Below are 22,644 nucleotides of genomic sequence, written 5' to 3'. Positions count from 1 at the left end.
AGTTAGCATCAGTGTTAGCTACTGGCTGATTCTGTCTGTGTGTGATCACATTCATCAAATTTGGGGATTCCTCATTCATTAATACTTCAAATCTGTTCTCAAGATGTATAGGCGGTGGTAGGAGACCAGTGTTTGCAGTCCTTGTCAGAGCCGTATTTGGGGTAGAGGATGCTACTGCAGTAATATGTGATGCTCGTGACAATCTGATGTCTCGAGTGCCTTTGGGTCTCGCACCCTGTTTGTGCCATCGATTAGTAAAACGATCGGCTTGTTTCTCTACACTCAGTATGGCCTGTCGAGAAGCACTAGATTCATGGGACTCACCGGCTGTATGCTGAGGACGTCCATGACGAAGCTCTGTTGTGTGTTCCGTCTGGTTTGGTGGTCCCGCAATTAACTTTGTTTCAAGAATTGCAATCCTTTGTAAAAGTCTGTGGCAGTTGGAGCAGCAAGTAGATTCCAGAGGAGGCATTTTCTTATCCTTATGAATGTAGGCAGTTTTGTTTTCTCTTCCCCGGAATGTAAGCTTTCAGTGGGAGGCTGGTTGAATAAAATAATTCTGCTTTTTTTTTGTAGTAAACCAAAACGTTTGAGCACTGTGCTGATTTGCTGAAGTTAAAATTAGGTGATAAAAGGAGATAAAATATAGAAATATAAAAGCGATAGAGCAAAGCGCGGAGCAGTAAGCGAGAGCGTCCGAACAGTAGCTGAGCAGGAATTCACTAGAGAGAACCGAGGTTACGTTAGTAACCGAGTACGATATTAATTTAAAATAAAGACTTAATCAGCTAGATACAAATGGGCCAAAAGATTTCTTTGTACTCCAGCACATGGGTATCCTCAGAGGAGGATTGTTCTTCCTGTTTGCCATCTGTCAAGGCACGTAATGCATTCAAGCTGGTCTCGCTGTCCGGCTCATGAACCCGGGGATGTACGTAAAGAACAGATGAAGGGGACAATCGAAAGCTCTTTCAGCACCTGCACTTTCCCGGTGATTGACACGAGGTTAAACTTCAAAAACACTGCGGAAAATTTACTGCATGTGTATGGCCTGTCTCGGCTTTGGATTTTGGAGCAGCATGGGATGCTGGATTGGCTTTCTGAATGGAATTGCATCTTTAAATGGATATAAAAGATCATTTGAATTTCAAGGCTCTTTTTAAGACAAAGTCAAAATAAAATGCTGCTGTTGGGCTGCAGAAAAACTCATATGAAAATCACATGTTGAGAAAAGATGTTAGAAGTCACATTGTTCAACAAGATGCACTGTTTCCAATTTGTGAAAATTGCAGGGACTTATAATCGTGTCAGGCTAGGATGAGACAGAACAGGAGGGGGTGAAAAGACAAGGATAGAGGGATGAAGAATTACTTGGGATTTGAGAATGTATCCGACATCTGAGGAGAGCACTTTATGGTGGTTTTGTGGGGATTTGCCTTGTTTTGGAAAAAAATAAGTTGGCAAGCGTTCACTTCTCTGCTTCTTCTCCATAGTCTCAGTATCTTGCAATGATTTAAAAGAGTGTATTTTTCATGTGTACAAGCACAAGCAAACAGTACATATATATATATATATATATATATATATATATATATATATATATACTATATATATATATATATATATATAAATATACACACACACATATTTGTTTCCGCTAGATGCCAAAGCAGAATTACTTTTTTATTTACTTTTACCTAATGTACTAAATTAACTAAAACTAAAAATGTATATAATAAAAAACAATAATTAATACAAATTTCAAAATGGGAAATACAAAAATAAAAACAAACAAAAATATATAATACTATTTTAAAAATGCTAAAATAGCAATGCATAAAAATACATTACAAATTTTCATTTTCACAGACATTTATTCAGAAACAATCTTTAACTTGTCTGCATTAGTCTATCTTTACAACACTAAGAATGCTTGGAGATCATACTGTATATCTGATGTTACATCAATCTTCCTGAGACTGTCACATCATTTAAGTAAAAGAATTGCATTACATGGGATGTAAAATATTTGAAGGAGTCCACTTAGAAGAGACTGTCCCAAGATGTATATGAAGTTAAGCTGCAATGACAAATTGCCTTTTGGACTCTGTGTGGTTGGTTTTGCAAGGTGTGTGTGTCTTTTTTCTTGCTTATAAATCTTTTTTTTTTTCTGTGAGTAAGTAGTCATTTTATTTTTATCCAAAGAAACGGCACAATTAAATATTACTGTGACAATCCACCATTTATCCAAATTTGTGGCATTTGCTAAATCAAAAATTGCAGCAAACTTCCACTTTGTGAGCTTTATCCATTCAGAAATTGAGTATATTAAAGTTAGTTTTTTTATTTATTTTGCCTGCAGAATTGGGTTCACCGAGAGACTTGGTAACCAGTGATGTGACCGACTCCAGCTTCATGGCGTCATGGACGGCCGATCCAGGAAGAGTGAGGCAGTATCGTGTTCGCTGGAGGTCTCTGTTCTCCGGGGAGTCTGGGGAAAAACTGGTGCCTGGAGATGTGACCAGCACACTGTTGGAGAACCTCACCCCTGAAACACGCTACCAGGTGTCTGTGTTCGTATCGTATGACAGCGGGAGCGGAGAACCACTTGTGGGAGAGGAGACCACTGATGGTATGTTTTAAATGTTATTTTAGTTATTATAGTAATCCCATATTCTCTAAATCAGAGTTTCCCAAATGGGGGTTCGGAGGGAACTGCAGTATTACAATAAATAAGTAGGTCTGCACAATTAATCTATTTAAAATACAATTTAAATTCCAATTTGGCTCAGAGCGATTATCAAATTTCAAAAGGCTGCAATTAATTAAGCTCGGCACTGTGTTCAATTTCCAAAACATTTTCAGCATCATCAAGTTTTCAGCGTTTTACCAGATTTGTAACAAGAAGCGTTTTTAAACTAGTTGTCAATGAAACAGAGCCTTAAATGTTTACCTCCAGTTTCTCAAAAATAAAAACTAGAGGGTTTAACATTTAACAGTGAAGTGTTGTGTAACAGTGTGTTGTGTAAGTGTTGTGTAACAGTGAAGTGTTGTGTAAGTGTTTAACATTTAACAGTGATTTATGAAATACCAGCATTGTAACATTATTTTCCCCTTTAAAGAATAATTCTAATAGTAAAGTACTTCTGTCTTAATGTTTTATAATTAGAATTTATAATAATATTGATAATAATAATAAAAATGTTAACTCTAATTATAAATGAAAGTTGAGGTTGAGGTTCTTCAGATAAACATTGGTTCAAGAGTACATACTGTAGAAGGCTTTCTGAGAAACTATGGAACCTAAAAAGTTTGTTTAATCATTTCATAGTCACTTAAAAAGATTCTCAAATGAGTGTAAAACTCTTTTCGGAAGATTTAATAGTGGTAATAGAACCCAATTATACAATTTGAGATGACTGACTCCTTGAAGGAAGCTGGCTGGAGGTTAGGTTGGGTTGGGTTAGATTAGGGTTATGGTTATCTTTAAATGATGTTTAAATGTTCCTAGGGTAATACAGACCTGACAGGACATGCACTCCTGCCTCGGGCTCAACCATATAAAGTGCATCAATCAACAACCTTTTACTGCAGTCTGTGGTACTCAGTTTGATCGAAGGAAGGGAATGGAAAAGGAAAGAAACTTTTGAATCTTAGCTAGTCGAAAAATTATTGAAAGTTAGCGTGACTTCTTCAAGTTGTGGTTTTGCGCTTGGCACCCAATCTTGGCGAGTACAGTGAGTTTTGAGTTTCTGTGCAGTAGTCACTTGCCTCCGAGTGGAAAAAGTGAGCTGATCGCAGCACGGGTGCAGTGAACATCACCACTGCGAGAAAGAGCAGATTTAAAGGGTTGCATGTGTGCAGGGCAGCCCATAATACGAGCCGTATGTCGACTGGGATGCTGGCTGAAGCGTGGATGCGTTTTCTCTACCCATACAAACCTGTGGAAACTTAACACCAGTGTGGGGATTGAAAAAGTATTAGAAATTGCTTTGCTTTCTTTTGCCTAACTTGTGGTTTCACGTTTACCTCGAACCATCTCTGTTTGTCTGTTTTTGATTTATCCAGGCCGTTGGGGAAAGTCTTGTAGAATTTCAGTCAAATATTCTTGTCTCTTTCGTCTGTTTATAGCTTCTGCATCTGCCAAGGCTTTAGTGGTGTTTGATGAAACCGAACGAAGCATGCGTGTGACATGGAAAGCCGCTCCAGGCCCAGTGGTCAGCTACAAACTCACTTACGTCTCTCAGGTCAGCGGTAAAGAGATGACGATGAAGATCCCAGCCAACGTCACCACCACCATGCTGAGAAAACTGCAGCCCCTGACCACCTATCTCATCACCGTGCATCCCATTTACAAACGAGGAGAAGGAAAAGCAAGGCAAGGAGTAGGAACCACACGTACGTTGGCCAGCAATTCAAATCCCATCTGTCACAGATCTGTACAGACACAGGCACACATCACCACTTACACTGGAAAAATTATGTTATTCCATTATTTATTATGTTAATTGTGTAACTGTACAGTACAGTATCACAATCCAGAATCACAATATTCAGGCTTTTGGCTTGGTCCAGTAATCAACCACCCAAGAAACTGCATAGCAACGTGTTAAAAAAAAACACTAAACACCTTAGCAACTGCATAGAAGTTTCCTGATAAAAATACCCAGAGCACCTTAGCGTCATTCAAGTCACTTACTATTTACTTAGAAAATACACAAATCTAGTTGCATAGAATTTGACCGTATGAAATACAAAGTAAAGTATACAAAGTATGCCCATGGTGATTGCAGTGTTTTTGCAGTATTTTGTGTTAGCATGTGCTGATATCGCCGCCTTCTCTTCATCCTACAGTGTCACCATATAAAGCCCCGAGAAACCTACAGACCTCTGAACCCACCAAAACCAGTTTCCATGTGTACTGGGACCCTGCTCCCGGTGATGTGCGAGGGTACAAAGTCACTTTCCATCCCAGCGGAAGTGATATTGATCTAGGAGAACTTCTTGTTGGAACATACGACAACACGGTAGTTTTAGAGGAACTCAGGTAATGTTTAGCATCAACTTTAGATGCTTTTCTCAATGCAATGATGCTAATCATACTTCTTGTTTTAAGATGGCACATATGGTTTCAGTTTTGTTCTTCTTTCACAGAGCTGGAACTAAGTACTCCGTGGCTGTTTTTGGCATGTTTGATGGAGGTCAAAGTATGCCGTTGGCCGGGGAGAAGAAGACCACCCTTTCTGATGCACCTATCAACGAAACACCTGTTGACTTCTCTGGTATAATCAGCACATCATTCTAAGACGTTGTGTTTATTGTATGTTCTTAGCACGCACTTTCTGTTGAAGTGCTTAGGTTAGGCCTCAAGAACTACAAACAACCCCAGGAAGAATGATTGCAATACAGCATCATATGAATCAAGATGAGCCATTAAAGCAGAATCGAGTCATGGAGGTTAGATTTATTAGTACAGTACAAATATTATAAATAATATAAACAATGTTATAGTAAATAAGATGATAAATATAAAATGCAAATATGTAGCAAATAAAAATGAGTAATATTAAGGATAATAAAATATGTTAATAATATATTAATAAAATACATTATTATTATTATTATATAAAACAAATACGTAACAATAAAAAATATAAATAATCATAAAATTAATTATTGAATATTATAATATTAATATAAACAGATTCATATTATTATTTTCTAAGAATACTGTATCTCACAATTCACCTTTACCTTCCCTTTCTAATGTACAAATTATTGATAAATTATTTTAAATGTACTGACACAAAATCGGGTTAAAAATAAAAAAACAAAATTTTATTTCTGTTATGATGACATGCCACCAAATGTTATCATGTAACTTCTAGATTCTTTAAGAAGTGTCTTTCAATGCTAGATTTAAAATAAATGAATGGGATTGTTCTGATGAACAAAAGTGTACAAATAGACACTGTTTTCATGGCGAGATCAGGCGTGTGGTTTGAAGTTGTGTGCTCAAAGCCTTTGGCAGCAACAGTGTCTTGAGTTTGATTCTGGCAGCTATTGGCGGGCAGTTTAAAGACATGAGAGTAGTCTTAACGTGAAAGACTTTCCAGAGGTGAAGTTGTGCATCAGTGAGGAGTTAAGCAACAGATGCACGGAGGATGATGGGAGTGTGCTGCAGGAGTTTAGTTGTGAAATGACCACAGTAAAGGTCACGTCAGGGCAGTTTTCCACATGTGTCGCTTCAAACTAGCCCAAACCAGTGGTCTGGTCAAGACGGATGTCTGCAAGGTTCAACATATAATCAAAATTAACCCTGTTTATGTTCCTTATACATCAAAATGCAACAACTTACTCAGTTTCTGAAATCACTTTCCTTTTCAACTGACCCCATCTAGGTCATACAGAATATCAGGTGGTGTTAACCTATTGCCTAATATCTGTCTAGTCTTTATTTTAGGATGCTATTGTTGGCATGTATGAGATTTGTCCAAATGTGTGTCTTTCTCCCATTTTTTTAGCACTGTGACACAAGTTCATGGAAAAAATAAAAGGTCCGTGAATAGGCTACCTTATACGCTGAGTTTCGGTTCATTTATGAGACGCGCTCCAGTTCACGCGCCGGCGCCTCCGTGTCGTGATCTATAATTGTCTGCTATATTTAGCCTACTTTTTATTTATGAAATCAAGGCAATTGGTTGATGAAACATTGATTAAAATTAAGATACAATTAATACAAAACGAAATTCACTTTAAAGAAAGGCTTCGTGTCTTCTGTGTAAGGTGTCTGTGAAAGTTTTAAAGCAGTCTTTTAGTGCCGCTTCAGAGCGGTCGCGTCCGTAACGGAGAACTGTCACGTCTGTAACATTGTTTTTTCCTCATAATTGCGAACACGAAAAATAAAATAAAATGAATATTTTATGTTCTGTGGAGAGCCAACCCTTCTTCTTTAGATTTGCGCAGTGTAATTCACAGAATTACAACAAAAAAATCGTTGCCTCCTAAAAGTTAAAGATTTTTTTTGTCACACATGACTGTCGATTTCCCTAATATTAAATATAAAACGCATGTGTTGACTGATATTTTTCTAATGTCTGGACTCCTTTCTAGGAGGAGCCTATGGATAAACAGACGTTTCAATATTTTGGTATTAATGCATTTTCTGAGAATTTATATTTCAAGTTTTGACTGCAAGTCTGCAAATGTCATGTCCATAACGCTGGAATTCCCAAATTTTAAATAATTTATCCTCAACTAGTTTTGTGGTGTAGGTCTACATATTTTATAATGTTAAGTTAACTTCAAATAATACTAATAGTAATTTAAAGATGTGGTAGCATTGGATCTGGACGGTATGGATAACGCTGGGAGTTGGAAGGGGTGTGTCGCGATTCTGTAGGTTCGTGGATCTGAGTGTCGCGATTTCGGTTTCATATCGCATATCGTTACAGCCCTAGTCATTTTAGAATGTTAAGTTCTAATTCTGTATAGTTATTTTGGTGAAAATAACTCAAAAGTAATACATGAGTAATGTAACGCATTACAATTCTGAGACAGTAATATTGTAAGGTAATGAATTACTTTTAAATAACAGTAACAAGTAATATATAATGTATTACAGTTTGGAAGTAACTTGCACAACACTGTCAGTTAGACACTATTTCATTGAGGAGAGAGAGAGAAGGTCACAGAATAGCACAAGTTTAGGAAAGTTTATGTTTCTTTGCTCTCCATCGCTGTCTGCCAGTGTTTTTTCAGACTAAACTAACAGTGGTATAATGGATCATACCAGCTTATGGCATACCATGCTGTTTTTTGAACATTTATTTATTTGTTTATTTATTTATTTATTAAATTAATATTTTATATGTTATTTCTAAGCCAATTTATTTTTTATTTCATTTTATTTCATTTTATTTCATTTTTATTTTATTTTATTTTATTTATTTTTTTAAACCAAAACCATTTATATATCTTTATTTTAAGGGCATATGTGTGTAAATAATCAATTTCACAAGCTATTTTTCACTTGCAGACCATGTGTCCAGTGAGATCACCAGTGCTCTAGCCTCAGTTTTGGGGCTCTTCTCACCCTCAATAGGTATCTGGAGCTCCACACGTTCTACCGAGGTGGAATGCTCAAAAGAGATGAAGCTCGTATGTCATGAATCTCAAAGGGCTACTTCTTTTCTCTGTAGAACAGAAGCAATGACAATTCCAGGAAAACTTCCTCCAGGGCCAGTTGCCAAAGTGGATTTGGATACAATGCAAGACTGAAGATTCAAAGGAGAAAAGTAGAAATTGAATGGAAAGATTCTGTAGCTCCAAGAAATTACAGAGAAATAAAAATCTTATCTAAAATTGTGATGTTTTGAAGTTATTGCGGTGTAAATGTTCCTTTTTATTTGGTGTGAGCATGTGTACACGTCTCTTTCCCGTTTCTCATCACTCTATTGTTGAACTATCGCCATCAGCGATTATACAATCACATCTAAGCTCCTCTTGGTGTTTCTCACTGTATAACTCTGGTGTGTTTTACTCACAGATGCTCAGTGTAAAACCACAGCCAAGGCTGATATCATCCTGCTGGTTGATGGATCCTGGAGTATAGGCCGTTTGAACTTCAAAATCATCCGGGCTTTTATTAGTCGCATTGTGGGCGTCTTTGACATCGGCCCTGACAGGGTTCAAATCGGCAAGTGTGCCCTGCTTCTGTTTACTTTATGTTTTTAGATATGTTGAAGGTATATTCCTGCATTTGGACTCCAGATGTGAGCTTTATGCAGAGCTCCTTATTGAGTTGTTAACAGGAACTTTTACTCATGGATTCATAATTGCGTGTGCTTCTCTCACAGGTTTGGCTCAGTACAGCGGGGATCCCAAAACTGAGTGGAATTTGAACTCTCACGCAACCCTTAAATCGCTGCAGGATGCTGTGGCCAAATTACCCTACAAAGGCGGAAATACAATGACGGGTACCGAGCTCTTACATAAGTGCTTTATAATTTACAGTCTTGAAGATGCACTCTTATTTGTTTATCTAAATCCCCGAAAACAACATTTAAAGGCGTTGTGTGCCATTTATGCACCTCTAATGGCAATTGCAAAAAAAAATAAAAAATGATAGTCTGCTATCTATAAAAATGCATGAATTTTCTCCATGTGGGAATTCATTTTTAAAAGATAACTTATAATAAACATTTAAAGACAGACCTACTCTGAGCTGTGGGGTTGCTGTTTAAAACCATATGGTTTTGTTGAAGCCATCAGTCTACATTATTTTCTTTTAACTGTTTTTTTATTAATTGTGTTTAACTGCAAATTTGTGAAAATTCCTGGTGAAAATTTACATTACCTATGATTCTGCAAAGAAATCTCCTCCAATCAGAGAATCGAAACTATCAAATTACACCAAAAGAACACTTTAGCACCTGCCAGTGACATGATAGTCAATCTGCCCAACCTCACAAACTACTTACATATTTGTATGCATATGCATATTTTGCTATATCTTTTAAATATGTTGCTTCTTTTAATGCCAGAATTACACACTTCACCTTTAAATCAGTTTCCACAGGTGTTTTGCACATAGAATATAGACAGATAAGAAATGCATGAATCCACAACAGCCATTTCTCATAGACAAATGCAATAGATCTAATAAAATAAGGTGACCATTCACCATTGTCTGTTATGAAACCAACATGCAACTTAATGTGTTTCCAAAGGTATGGCCTTGAACTACATCCTCCAGAACAACTTCAAGGCAGATGTGGGTATGAGACCCGATTCTCGAAAGATTGGTGTCCTTGTTACCGACGGCAAATCTCAGGACGAGATTGTAGTGAATTCCCAGAAACTGCGTGACTCTGGCATTGAGCTCTATGCCATCGGTAAGTTCTTCTTGACATTGCTGACATACAATCTATTCGGTCACAATAGACTATAATAGTTTGCATGCCAGTGATAGATATTCAACCCAGAGCTCTCCTGTGTCCAAATATCTCACAGCTTTTTATCTGGCAAGACTACAGCTTGATCAACGTCTCTTTGACCCAGCTGAAGTAATTGAGATCTTTCAGTAATGATCTCCTCTTGGCTTCTAGGTGTGAAGAAGGCAGATGAAAATGAGTTGCGATCCATTGCCACCGACCCTGATGATATTCACATGTACAATGTCAACGACTTCTCCTTCCTGTTGGACATTGTGGACGACCTCACTGTTAACCTCTGTAACAGTGTTAAAGGCCCAGGTACAGTCAGTCACATACTTGACTAGTGTTTGTTTTGACTGAAAAATATCTCGAGAGGCGCTCCAGTGACTGACTAAGTCACTGTCTTTATGAGTGATCAATCGAGTCATTCATTCAGTAATGAAGCAAGTGGCTTTATTTATATTATATTATGTTTTATGTATGGGGATATTTTTTACCCTGGGGAGAAAATCTAGCCTGGGAAAAGTTTCTTGCCAGGGACGTGAGATGTGAGCAAGCAGTGAATGTCTAAGGCTGAACTTACAGTCTCCGACTAAGATCCTTCCTTTTAACAGTGTAACATTGAACATTTATCGTACCAAAATACATTTAAAAGAGAGCTTAGTAATGCTACACTTGTTTTATCTCCTTAAGGCATATTGCATCATTAGAAATCCTCATTTGAAGATTACTTTTGTGCCTGTTAAATCTAGGAATGTAAAAGATCATGCTGGAAAACGCTACCTCTCTGGAGGTTGACAGATCTCCACACTACTGTTAGTGACCCGTACTCCATACCAGCCTTTCCAGAACTGTGTATCCTTCCCACCGTGAGTGAGGCGGATAAACCAAACACAGGGCCATAATCCTTAAAGACGTGGGTCATCTGAAATAAAGCAGAACCAAGTTTGACTTTAGAAGAAGTATTCCACTGCATGTGTTATTCGACTCACTTGACACCACGACTCATCATTCCACTGCTGAAAGAAAACTCTCTCAGGCTGAAAGGTTCTGATGGGGTTTTTCCTCTGATCGAGCAGCTCTACACAGATACTCACTCCCACAGTCACTGCGTGGGACATACCTGCAGATAAGACATCAAATCAATGTGCTTTCATATAACAACTGATTTAACACTGCTACTGTGTTCTTAAAGCGATAGTAAAACACATAAAAATGAAAGTTGTGTCATCATTTACTCTCCCTCATGTCATTCCAAACCTCTATGAGTTCCTTTCTTCTGTGGAACAGAAGTTCTTTCACGTTCACTTCTGAAAGTCGATGGGCTCAAACAACATTGGCCTCTATTGACTTTCATTTTTTTTTCTTCACAATACCTTCTTTTATTTCCCAAAGAAGAAATAAAGCTCTACAGGTTTGGAATGGATAAAGAGCGAATTAAGGATTAAAAATCTCAGTTTTAGGTGAACCATCCCTTAAATGGCATTAAAACTCAGTTTCTGCCCCCTTTTTTTGCATAAAATTACAATGTACACATATTCTTACAATAAAAGTACAAAATAATCTGCCAATAAGAAAACAAAAATTTAAATATGAATGTCAAATGACTTTGGGTTCTCATGCTGCCAAGCACAATTCCAGCAGAAGGCACATTTGAAGCAGATACAAGCTATTCACTAAAATTAATAAAAACATCCCGAGACCCTGCTTTATGTTCAAAGATAATATCTGGTTATTATATTATATGTATTGGTCCCTCCTAACCCCAAAAAGCTAGAAGAAATCTAAAATGCACGCCAAACCAAAACTCAGGTCTCAGGAGGATAAAGTTACGATAGACCCACTGTCCTCGCACGAGGATATCATTTTATGCAAAAACTACTTCCTGTACAAAAACAAATTTTAGTTATTATACTTATTAGGTCCTACTTATCCCAAATAGCAAGAACAATTATAAAATGCACACCAGGCAAACTCTCGGGTCTTAGGAGGTTAAAATAGGGTTGAAAGATTCATCAAAATAAAAACAAAATTGCGATTTATTTACATAAATGTATGTGTCTCAGAGTGAAAAAGAAGATTTACACGGATGCTGCTGATGATACAGTGTTTTATAGTCGGTTACCAGTAAATGCTGCTACACACAAACTTCACCTCTGAGTTTGGGTTGCTAATAATTTGGGAATTTGAGATTGACTACTGAGCGTTTATAAAAAAAATTGCCAATAAAAATAGATGAATTAACACTTGAAAATAAAGAAATTAAGACGCAAATATTAGTATTGTAATTTTACAGTCGTACTGTACAACAAAACAATTGTCATTATATACTTGTTTTATTTTACAGTGCTTATATAGCAAACACAAACGAGGATTATTAATAGAATACAGCTGACACGGATGAACTAATAATGACTGTAAACCAAGGAGACAGATGAGTGGCGGGAATCTGAACAAAGACACGACAAATGACAACAAACTGAAAGTCCATGAAAACAAAACTAAACTGAACAGTTCAAGTTCAAGTTCCGTTTATTTCTAAAGCACATTTACTACCGGCCACCGGCCGACCAAAGTGCTGTACAACAATTACAATATAGATAGACAATAAAGAACAATCAATAATTAAACAGATTATAGTAACAATAAACAGATTGGTAACAGGTGGCCAAGTGAGGTCTTTTAGGTCGTCTCTGCCTGGATATCTAAGCAGCAACAATATGAGATGTTAAATGTTTATATATACAGGTGCTGGTCATATAATTAGAATATCATCAAAAAGTTGATTTATTTCAGCAATTCCATTCAAAAAGTGAAATTTGGATATTATATTCATTCATTACACACAGACTGATATATTTCAAGTGTTCATTCCTTTTAATTTTGATGATTATAACTGACAACTAATGAAAACCCCAAAATCAGTATCTCAGAAAATTAGAATATTGTGAAAAGGTTCAATATTGAAGACACCTGGTGCCACACTCTAATCAGATAATTAACTCAAAACACCTGCAAAAGCCTTTAAATGGTCTCTCAGTCTAGTTCTGTAGGCTGCACAATCATGGGGAAGACTGCTGACTTGACAGCTGTCCAAAAGACGATCATTGACATCTTGCACAAGGAGGGGAAGACACAAAAGGTCATTGCTAAAGAGGCTGGGAGCTCTGTGTCCAAGCACATTAATAGAGAGGCGAAGGGAAGTAAAGGATGTGGTAGAAAAAAGTGTACAAGCAATAGGGATAACTGCACCCTGGAGAGGATTGTGAAACAAAACCCATTCAAAAATGTGGGGGAGATTCACAAAGAGTGGACTGCAGCTGGAGTCAGTGCTTCAAGAACCACAACGCACAGACGTATACAAGACATGGGTTTCAGCTGTCGCATTCCTTGTGTCAAGCCACTCTTGAACAAGACACAGCGTCAGAACCATCTCGCCTGGACTAAAGACAAAAAGGACTGGACTGCTGCTGAGTGGTCCAAAGTTATGTTCTCTGATGAAAGTAAATTTTGCATTTCCTTTGGAAATCAAGGTCCCAGAGTCTGGAGGAAAGAGAGGAGAGGCACAGAATCCACGCTGCTTGAAGTCCAGTGTAAAGTTTCCACAGTCAGAGATGTTTGGGGTGCCATGTCATCTGCTGGTGTTGGTCCACTGTGTTTTCTGAGGTCCAAGGTTAACATAGCCGTCTACCAGGAAGTTTTACAGCACTTCATGCTTCCTGCTGCGGACCAACTTTATGGAGATGCAGATTTCATTTTCCAACAGGACTTGGCACCTGCACACAGCGCCAAAGCTACCAGTACCTGGTTTAAGGACCATGGTATCCCTGTTCTTAATTGGCCAGCAAACTTGCCTGACCTTAGCCCTAAAGAAAATCTATGGGGTATTGTGAAGAGGAAGATGTGATACGCCAGACCCAACAATGCAGAAGAGCTGAAGGCCACTATCAGAGCAACCTGGGCTCTCATAACACCTGAGCAGTGCCACAGAGTGATCGACTCGATCCCATGCCGCATTGCTGCAGTAATTCAGGCAAAAGGAGCCCCAACTAAGTCTTGAGTGCTGTACATGCTCATACTTTTCATGTTCATACTTTTCAGTTGGCCAACATTTCTAAAAATCCTTTTTTTGTATTTGGTCTTAAGTAATATTCTAATTTTCGGAGATACTGAATTTGGGATTTTCAGTAGTTGTCAGTTTTAATCATCACAATTAAATGAAATAAACATTTGAAATATATCAGTCTATGTGTAATGAATGAATATAATATCCAAACTTCACCTTTTGAATGGAATTACTGAAATGAATCAACTTTTTGATTATATTCTAATTATATGACCAGCACCTGTATATGCAATATAATCACAATTTTGGCCAAATTGTGCAGCCCTGCAAAAAAGCAGATCAAATCTGGGCAATTTAAAATGAGATTTCAATCACAATTTTTGTCTGAAAAATTCGCAATTTGATTTTTTCCCAAATCTTTCAGCCCAAAATCAGAATTAAAACTACATTTTCAGCTTTTTTTATTTTATTTATTATTATTTATTTTCTATGCAGATGTTCGTTCTATGATTGATTCTTGAACATACAGGTATTCGAGTCATCTGCTGAAAATTCCTGTATTTTCCATAATCTAATTATACTGCGCAGATAAACAAAATATCGCAATAACACATGTTTCCCCCAATATCATGCAGCCCTATACAGTTTGCAAACACCACCTAAGATGCTGTAGCATAAAATGGAGATTCAGTGAACGCTCGCCAGTCTGATATTTCAATAAGAGGTTGCAGAAGATCCATGAAAGAGTCACTGTAACCTTTTTCCTTCAAATCAATCAGCTGTTGCTTCAAACATAACCTGAGGACACAGTTTATGGGTGATTCATTGATGATCGATTTAGTTTCTTATTATAACATTTCTTGAAGGATCTAAAATATCAAACATACCTGAAAGATGTTATAAAACATTTGGTGACCGTGTCGTCTGGATGTGGTTTCCTATTGTTTCCTGTCACCCAGCCGTCACCCCCATTCTGTACAATCTCCCATCTCTGAAGTGCGTCTAAAAACATCATCAGAAAAGAGACATTAACTGAAGAGATTAATTGAAGCAAAAAAGTATTTTTATAAAATAGTGACTCTTAATGTAGGTTAATTATTTGAATTATGTGAATCACCTTCAGCACTGGGATTTTTCAGCAAGTTGGACCTACAGGTGGAAACACAGAAGTTACATTTCATATTCTGACAATAATACAGTAAACCAACTGAAACACAAATAATCTCATTATCGGCTGACATTTTCATTTATTTTCATTTTGTTTCATGATATGCCTAAATATATCCTCGATCTGTATTGTGCATAAAAAATGAATCAACAAATTGAACATATGTCTTTCAGTAAAGTCTGAAGAGATGAGCTCTTTATACAAGGTTTAAGTTCTACTTTATAATGGTTATAAATATACTCTATATATCTAAATACGTGTAACGGAGGATAGTAGTCGCTGTGCGAGTAAACCTCACTCCTATGATCTCGAGAGGCGCTCCAGTGACTGACTAAGTCACTGTCTTTATGAGTGATCAATCGAGTCATTCATTCAGTAATGAAGCAAGTGGCTTTATTTATATTATATTATCCTTTATGGGTAACACTTTACTTGAAGGGGTGTGCATAAGACTGACATGACACCTTCATAACCATGACATGACATATGTCATGAAAATGAAGTAGTGTTTATGCATGTTTAAGACAACTGTCATTAAGTGTCTTTCGCTCAATAATGACATTTTGAATGCAAATATGACATTGTTTAAGATGTCTTTGTCATGAAAACTTGACATTAAATTAAGTAACTGTCATGTGGTTGGTTTTGACATTCACTGTCATGAGGCCATTATAAATATGTCATGAATATTTTTTGTGACCTCAACTACAGTGGAACAAATTGAATTTGTCATTAAAAAGTTATAATGGCTTCATGACAGCCAATGTCAAAACCAACCACCTGATAGTTTAATGTAATGTAAACCAATAAAGCTAAGTGGTTTCTTAAGATTGATAATTAATCTGCTATGTCATGTTTATGACCGGTTGTGTTGTCTTAGTAATGTCAAGTTGTCATGACAAAGACACTGACAGGTTATGATGTATTGGTTTATGTCAAGATGTCATAACAAAGACATCTCAAACAATGTCATATTTGCATTAAAAATGTCATAATTGAGCGAATGACACTTAATGACAGTTGTCACAAACATGCATACAACTTCCTTCATATTCATAACATGTGTCATGTCATGATTATGATGTTGTCATGTTAGTCTTATGCACACCCCTTCAAGTAAAGTGTTACCATTTTGGGTATAGGGATATTTTTTACCCTGGGGAGAAAATCTAGCCTGGGAAAAGTTTCTTGCCAGGGACGTGAGATGTGAGCAAGCAGTGAATGCTCTAGCCTCAGTTTTGGGGCTCTTCTCACCCTCAATAGGTATCTGGAGCTCCACACGTTCTACAGAGGTGGAATGCTCAAAAGAGATGAAGCTTGTATGTCATGCATCACAAAGGGCTACTTCTTTTCTCTGTAGAACAGAAGCAATGTCAATCCCAGGAAAACTTCCTCCAGGGCCAGGTGCCAAAGTGGATTTGGATACAATGCAAGACTGAAGATTCAAAGGAGAAAAGTAGAAATTGAATGGAAAGATTCTGTAGCTCCAAGAAATTACAGAGAAATAAAAGTCTTATCTAAAATTGTGAAGTTTTGAAGTTATTGCGGTGTAAATGTTCCTTTTTATTTGCTGTGAGCATGTGTACACGTCTCTTCCCCGTTTCTCATCACTCTATCGTTGAACTCTGCTTGCCATCAGCGATTATACAATCACATCTAAGCTCCTCTTGGAGTTTCTCACTGTATAACTCTGGTGTGTTTTACTCACAGATGCTCAGTGTAAAACCACAGCCAAGGCTGATATCATCCTGCTGGTTGATGGATCCTGGAGTATAGGCCGTTTGAACTTCAAAATCATCCGGGCTTTTATTAGTCGCATTGTGGGCGTCTTTGACATCGGCCCTGACAGGGTTCAAATCGGCAAGTGTGCCCTGCTTCTGTTTACTTCATGTTTTTAGATATGTTGAAGGTATATTCCTGCATCTGGACTCCAGATGTGAGCTTTATGCAGAGCTCCTTATTGAGTTGTTAACAGGAACTTTTACTCATGCATTCATAATGGCGTGTGCTTCTCTCATAGGTTTGGCTCAGTACAGCGGGGATCCCAAAACTGAGTGGAATTTGAACTCTCACGCAACCCTTAAATCGCTGCACGATGCTGTGGCCAAATTACCCTACAAAGGCGGAAATACAATGACGGGTACCGAGCTCTTACATAAGTGCTTTATAATTTACAGTCTTGAAGATGGACTCTTATTTGTTTATCTAAATCCCCGAAAACAACATTTAAAGGCAGTGTGTGCCATTTATGCACCTCTAGTGGCAATTGCAAAAAAAAAAAATGATAGTCTGCTATCTGTAAAAATCGCATGAATTTTCTCCATGTGGGAATTCATTTTTAAAAGATAACTTATAATAAACATTTAAAGACCTACTCTGAGCTGTGGGGTTGCTGTTTAAAACTATATGGTTTTGTTGAAGCCATCAGTCTACATTATTTTCTTTTAACTGTTTTTTTATTAATTGTGTTTAACTGCAAATTTGTGAAAATTCCTGGTGAAAATTTACATTACCTATGATTCTGCAAAGAAATCTCCTCCAATCAGAGAATCGAAACTATCAAATTACACCAAAAGAACACTTTAGCACCTGCCAGTGACATGATAGTCAATCTGCCCAACCTCACAAACTACTTACATATTTGTATGCATATGCATATTTTGCTAAATCTTTTAAATATGTTGCTTCTTTTAATGCCAGAATTACACACTTCACCTTTAAATCAGTTTCCACAGGTGTTTTGCACATAGAATATAGACAGATAAGAAATGCATGAATCCACAACTGCCATTTCTCATAGAGAAATGCAATAGATCTAATAAAATAAGGTGACCGTTCACCATTGTCTGTTACGAAACCAACATGCAACTTAATGTGTTTCCAAAGGTATGGCCTTGAACTACATCCTCCAGAACAACTTCAAGGCAAATGTGGGTATGAGACCCGATTCTCGTAAGATTGGTGTCCTTGTTACCGACGGCAAATCTCAGGACGAGATTGTAGTGAATTCCCAGAAACTGCGTGACTCTGGCATTGAGCTCTATGCCATCGGCAAGTTCTTCTTGACATTGCTGACATACAATCTATTCGGTCACAATAGACTATAATAGTTTGCATGCCAGTGATAGATATTCAACCCAGAGCTCTCCTGTGTCCAAATATCTCACAGCTTTTTATCTGGCAAGACTACAGCTTGATCAACGTCTCTTTGACCCAGCTGAAGTAATTGAGATCTTTCAATAATGATCTCCTCTTGGCTTCTAGGTGTGAAGAAGGCAGATGAAAATGAGTTGCGATCCATTGCCACCGACCCTGATGATATTCACATGTACAATGTCAACGACTTCTCCTTCCTGTTGGACATTGTGGACGACCTCACTGTTAACCTCTGTAACAGTGTTAAAGGCCCAGGTACAGTCAGTCACATACTTGACTAGTGTTTGTTTTGACTGAAAAACATCTCGAGAGGCGCTCCAGTGACTGACTAAGTCACTGTCTTTATGAGTGATCAATCGAATCATTCATTCAGTAATGAAGCAAGTGGCTTTATTTATATTATATTATATTTTATGTATGGGGATATTTTTTACCCTGGGGAGAAAATCTAGCCTGGGAAAAGTTTCTTGCCAGGGACGTGAGATGTGAGTAAGCAGTGAATGTCTAAGGCTGAACTCACAGTCTCCGACTAAGATCCTTCCTTTTAACAGTGTAACATTGAACATTTATTGTACCAAAATACATTTAAAAGAGAGCTTAGTAATGCTACACTTGTTTTATCTCCTTAAGGCATATTGCATCATTAGAATTCCTCATTTGAAGATTACTTTTGTGCCTGTTAAATCTAGGAATGTAAAAGATCATGCTGGAAAACACTACCTCTTTGGAGGTTGATAGATCTCCACACTACTGTTAGTGACCCGTATTCCACCAGCCTTTCCAGAACTGTGTATCCTTCCCACCGTGAGAGATAGCGGATATCTAATACTTGATAACTATTAAAATTATTAAACAACCCTCAATTCCGTAATGATGCGATATTGATATCACATTTTAATTTCAACTCAATGCGCTAAAGGTCTATAACTGAACTTTAACGTCTTAATATTTGGTAAAAAGTTACCTTAAAGCATGCGCAAAATAAAATACATCCCAGCTACTTTCTAATATATAATAATTTTTTACCTCCTATAGAGTAAGTTGTGTAATACTATTTTTATGAGCTCGGACATGACCACAAAATTCAATTTTGTCATATTTTATTTCAACATAGTGAAGTAAAACAATAAGGACATTTACAGGTGATCCAGCCAGAATACAAAGCAGTCATATTTTGCTCTAGGGAATAGCTGACCAGACTTTCAACTATTTCGGCAACATCTGTTTTTGCATTTTTTGACAACAGTGACACTGAGAGATCTGTTACAAACGTACACATACAGAGTAGTTCGTCGACTTCGATTTCCTCACGAGATTCAAGCATCACATCCAGAACTTTTCTGAGGATTACGCCGATCGGTTCTTTGCCGTTTAAAAACATGGGCGTAACATCTGTCCAGGATCCAACCAAGCCTCTTATGACATCCATTTCTTTTTTGAGATTTTTCACACGTTTGGTATCCCTCGCACAATCGTTATTCTCATCAAACGCAGCCTTGATGATCCTGTGCATCAAGCTAACCATCGGGCCTCTAAAATGATCTTTAAACATAGAGTCTACTGTATATCTTAAACGACAGCCATTCCCCGTGGCGCACTCACTCGCCGGATGATACTTGTGTCCCGCATCGCCAGAACTCGACGGGGAGTCGCTCTCCATCAGCTTTTGTGTCGCCATTTCTGAAGTTTTCAGATTTTTCGGTCCCCTATTCGATGGTGAAAGATTCTGTTAGTTCCAGAAATCTCTTGAGCGAGTCCTTGCAGCACAATCGTCCAGGCCTTGTGCGTTAACAAAGTTTTTGGGTTAGAAGTGTGAGTCGAAAAAAGTGTAGTTTGCGGCAGGCTCAGACAAACAGGAACTTCTGATCAATTCCTTCGACTTTTGATCAATGAGATGTTGCAGTAGCACAGCAGTCCGCGACTATTAGAGCTAGAGCCAGGGGTTGTGTGCGATAACTGAGGCTGGGCTCTGTGTAGAGTTTATCAGGACAACTGATAGTGCTCAGCCCGCCCCGTAGGAGGAGTTGTATAGGGGTGTCATCGTCATGACGTCGTAAACCGCTACGTAGGATTAAAGCCTCATTGAATCAGAAGTAAAGTCATGGAGAAGTTATGCATATACTGCCAGAGAGAATTCTATTAATTACACCAAAATATATATATATTATATATATATATATATATATATATATATATTTTAACATATGGGTGGGTGAATGTTTGCAACAAGTTCCGTAAAAAGCGTTTAGAAAGTAAGGCTTTAAGTTAACTTTTACCAAATATTAAGACGTTAAAGTTCAGTTATAGACCTTTAGCGCATTGAGTTGAAATTAAAACGTGATATCAATATCGCATCATTACCGAATTGAGGGTTGTTTAATAATTTTAACAGTTATCAAGCACCAGCTGATTAAAGTGTTTCTTCAAACAAAGCGACAAAAGTAATTTTCTGATCAATCATCGTACACGGATGCACTGTGTTTTGTTGTATGCCCAGATTTTGAGGGTCGCTGGTAGAAAGATTTCTTTGAATTTTAAAAACATAGATAGATCTACATAGATGTTTTACAGGAAAAAAATATTTCAGAGATCCTTGTTCGGTAGGCCTATTCTATATTTGCATAAAGGGTTAAAATATAAAATATACATTAAAGCGCTATTTAAAAATGGTATAATAAAATAATGTGGTTTAAACCATCATTTTATTAAATCAAGCCAATTCATGTGAATACTGCCATATATGAACAAAGAGAAGAACTAGAGTTCACTACAGCTAACTGTAGGAAACAGATATCCATGGGCTGAAAGTGTAAAGAAGACACCATACAAAACATTACAATCACACCCGGCAATACGATAAGTGTTGCGATAGTGTTGTTAAAAATGAAACCGTGGTAAACAATTTAAGAATACTAGCACTGTTAAACATGCGGTTCAATAACAATGTACAATATAAACAAGAATCCAAGTTTCACATATAACTGTTGATAGTTAGGTATAATCGTTAGATAATTTATCAAACAATTGAAACTTGCGCTATGTTAAAACATTTTGATGATGAGACCAAAACTGCTTATCACATGTTTTCATAACTTACTGCTTACCGTCTGTTTTCTGGATCAGACCTAAAACTCTTGTGTCAAAGTATCGGTGTAGACGGATTAAAAAATGAATCATCCCGCCATTCACATAAAAATATAGCCGGTAATTCATTAGCTTAACCGTTGTTTAGCCACACACATAAAATAACTGTGTATCTATGACTGTGCTGTGAAATGGGCAATAGCTAGACTAGTTTGAAGTATAATAGTTTTATAGGTAACAGAAAAACAGCAATACTCATCTTTCATGTCGATGTTTCGTAGACATAGCTGAAAAATGTTCTAAAATAAAAATCTCATGTAGAAATATCTGTTCATGTTTTTCATAAATTCCTATATGTTTGACCACGCTCGGAGACTATAGCTTTTGCAAACTGTACAAAAACAAAAAGAAGCAAGATGTAAACGGCCTAATTGACTATATAAAATGTCAATTACAAACATACAAAACTGATGTTTTGTGGCTTTTCGTATTTGCTTTAAATGGCTCATGTTGTATTTACTCTTTAGCAAGTTGATCACTAGAATTTACTTTTATGCAATTTTATCTGCATAGTCATATGTGATTCTGTTGTAATAGTTTAAGTGTGAAACAGCATACACTTACTTTTTGCGTTAATACTTTGTGTATTTATTATAAACGGTGCTTTTCACCCCCTGTTTTCTTAGTGATTTGGTCTTTTGAATTCATGTATAAAGATTATGTTCTAAAGTTAGACCACAGTCTTTACAAGAGTGTGGAACTTTGCATCACTAGGGTGTGACAAAATATGTTGGCATGTAAAAATACATCCAAATATTTAAGCACAACTATTTACACACATACTAAGCAGGATAATATCTAATTGTAGATTGTGAACACACCATTATCTGATTATTTAGGGTCAGAGAACGAATTTTGAACAAAATTTTGTGCTGGATGTAAAAAATAAAGGTATTAGTTAATAACAAAAACTTTAAATCAACATGAAAACCATAATATAAATAAATAAAATATAGTTTGAAAATTACTTCCATAATATTTTCCTTTAGTAAAGCTATGCCTGTATCACCCACCACAAAGTTTTGCGTTTGTGGTTGAGACCTCGCAGAGATTACACCAATATTAGGGTTCCCTTTCAGTCGATAACGTCGGACGTAGTCGACGCGACTGAAATGGGATCACGCTAGGGAGCCTATCATCTTCGAGTACTATTGAACGAGCCAATGTAATTG

The 22,644-nt window shown here is 37.1% G+C and overlaps 1 long non-coding RNA gene and 1 pseudogene across 2 annotated transcripts in view; one reads left to right on the top strand and one right to left on the bottom strand.

The window, feature by feature from the left end:
- Positions 1-18,774, top strand: part of LOC143715697 (collagen alpha-1(XII) chain-like) — a 41,344-nt pseudogene extending 22,570 nt beyond the window's left edge. Inside the window, exons 12-23 of the transcript XR_013195871.1 lie at positions 2,363-2,632; positions 4,132-4,398; positions 4,855-5,047; positions 5,155-5,282; positions 8,549-8,698; positions 8,859-8,978; positions 9,732-9,896; positions 10,110-10,256; positions 16,883-17,032; positions 17,193-17,312; positions 18,059-18,223; positions 18,437-18,774. The product of XR_013195871.1 is annotated as a collagen alpha-1(XII) chain-like (transcript). The remainder of the gene's footprint in view (positions 1-2,362; positions 2,633-4,131; positions 4,399-4,854; positions 5,048-5,154; positions 5,283-8,548; positions 8,699-8,858; positions 8,979-9,731; positions 9,897-10,109; positions 10,257-16,882; positions 17,033-17,192; positions 17,313-18,058; positions 18,224-18,436) is intronic.
- Positions 1-22,644, bottom strand: part of LOC143715844 (uncharacterized) — an 83,032-nt gene that overhangs the window by 38,490 nt on the left and 21,898 nt on the right. The window lies entirely within an intron of this gene.

Source organism: Siphateles boraxobius, unplaced genomic scaffold (assembly GCF_051911475.1).
Source record: "Siphateles boraxobius isolate OS27281-9 unplaced genomic scaffold, OSU_SipBor_1 6, whole genome shotgun sequence".
NCBI classification, from domain to species: Eukaryota; Metazoa; Chordata; class Actinopteri; order Cypriniformes; family Leuciscidae; genus Siphateles; species Siphateles boraxobius.
Note: the sequence above shows the minus strand (reverse complement) of the source record. Positions and strands in the feature narration are given on the sequence as shown.